The sequence below is a fragment of the Palaemon carinicauda genome, chromosome 7 (assembly GCF_036898095.1).
Source record: "Palaemon carinicauda isolate YSFRI2023 chromosome 7, ASM3689809v2, whole genome shotgun sequence".
Classification (NCBI taxonomy): Eukaryota; Metazoa; Arthropoda; class Malacostraca; order Decapoda; family Palaemonidae; genus Palaemon; species Palaemon carinicauda.
Genome location: NC_090731.1, coordinates 139,554,053 through 139,556,380, shown reverse-complemented (window position 1 = coordinate 139,556,380; position 2,328 = coordinate 139,554,053).

Genomic DNA, 2,328 nt, shown 5'->3' with positions numbered 1-2,328 from the left:
CGTTTACCCGAACCTGTACGCGCTGTCATACCCGATGTCAATAGTTTACCAATAAAAGACTTGATGACCAAAGCCGACGCCCTTATGAACAGCCACTTCATGATCTTCAAGACCTCCATCAACGCCTCCACTCCTGACAAAGAGGACGCCTATTCAACGTCAACCGAAGCTGACGTGAATGGCATAGGACCTACACCCCTACCCCGTGACGAGCTGGAGCGGCGACAAAGCCACCCATCACCCACCACTTGCTCACGCCCCAACCAACAACTTCTACAGCCACTTACTACCGCCCATCGGCCGCAGTTTTGCCACTACCACTACAGATTCGGGGCAGCCGCAACGAAATGTGCCAAGGATTGTCAGTGGCCAAAAAACGTGTAAGTAGGCCATCGCTCGTGGCGGTGGCCTCCCGTGTTTCTAATCTTTTTTTTCTACATGATGCAGGAACGGGCGTGCGATTTTTGGTAAACACGGGTGCTTGTCATTCTCTTTTGCCAAGGGAACTCTTCAGGACACGAAGTAGTCTGTCTACGTCTGCCGATGTCTGCCTGGTAGCTGCCAACGGATCTGCGATACCCACCTACGGTTGCGAGAACCTTCCATTATCGTTTGGAAACGGTAAATTTAATTGGAAGTTTCTTGTTGCTGACGTCACATTGCCAATCCTCGGTGCGGATTTCCTCTCTCATTTCCACCTTTTGGTCGATGTCGCCCACAGACAATTGGTCAACGCGGACTCGTACTTGTCGACACCTCTTCAACCCGCCCCCTCCAACCCTCCAACCTCGCTCTCCACATCAGCGCACCCACGGATGCCTGCGCCCACCTCCTCACGTCGTACCAGGAAGTTTTCCGTCCAGAACTTCGCCAAACGCCCACATCTCCTGCCAAGCACGGTATTTATCACCATATCAAGACGATGGGTCCCCCAGTCTTCGCAAAATTCAGACGTCTGGCACTGGAACTATTGGCAGCCGCCAAACAGACGTTCGCCGAAATGGAGGAAATGGGGCCAAAAGGCCTGCAGCCCATGGTCGTCACCCCTACACATTGTTCTGAAGAAAGACGGCTCCCTCATTCCGTGCAGGGATTACAGGCTCCTGATCATGCAAACAGAACCGGATCACTACCCCCTCCCAAACATCGCCGACGTGACCTCTTACCTGCACACAGCGAAGGTTTTCTCCACGCTCGACCTCCTGAAGGGGTACTATCAGGTGCCTATAAACCCAGAAGTAATCCCTAAGACTGCCATCACCACTCCGTTTGGTACAGACACCTTCAATTACTCCTGTTTTGGCCTTCGTAAAACTGGGGCCACTTTTCAACGTTTCATTGATGGCATCTTAGGGGACCTCCCCTTCTGTGTATGTTATGTGGACGACATAATTGTGTTCTCTTCCTCAAAAGAGGAACACCTCCGTCACCTGCGCATCGTGCTCGACCGCCTGCAACAAAACGGCCTTGTAGTCCGGTATGACTAGTGTACCATTGGCGCCAACGAAGTGTCGTTCTTAGGGCACCACATCACTCCTGAAGGAGTCTATCCCCTCCCTGAGAAGGTAGCAGCCGTTCAGAACTTCCTCACGCCCTCGACCGTCATAGCTCTCAGGAATTCTTGGGCATGATCAACTATTATCACCGTTTTCTGCCAGCCATTGCCGCCACTCTTGCTCCCCTCTACGCCTCCCTCAAGGGCAAGCCAAAAGACCGGAAGTTGGGTCCCCTTCAAGAAGCGGCCTTCTGCAATGCAAAGAAGGCCCTATCAACCGCTGCAGCTCTCACTTTTCCTATCCCACATGCCACTCTACTTCTCTCCACCGAAGCCAGCGACGTCGCTATTGGTGCAGTACTCGAACAGGTGGTCAACGGCTCGCTCTGCCCATTGGCCTTCTTCAGCAGAAAACTGTCCAAGGCAGAATCGGGTTATTCTACCTTTGATCGCGAATTGCTGGCGGTGTACTTGGCTGTCCGTCACTTTCGCCATTTCTTAGAAGGCACGCCCTTCGTCATTCACACAGACCACGTGCCTCTGGTGCACGCCTTCTCTCGACAGTCTGACGTCTGGTCCTCCTGTCAACGCCGACATCTCTGCGCTGTGGCTGAATACAATTGCACCCTTCAACATGTTCCTGGGAAAATGAATCCCTTTGCCGATGCCCTGTCAAGAAACACGTTGGCTGCCCTTCAACTGGGATTGTATTACAAGGCCTTAGCTGAAGCCCAACGACAGGATCCAGGGTATCAAGCATGTAGGACATCCTGCACACCCCTCCGTTGGGAAGACATCCCTCTCGATGACTCCAACACCACCCTCCTTTGTGA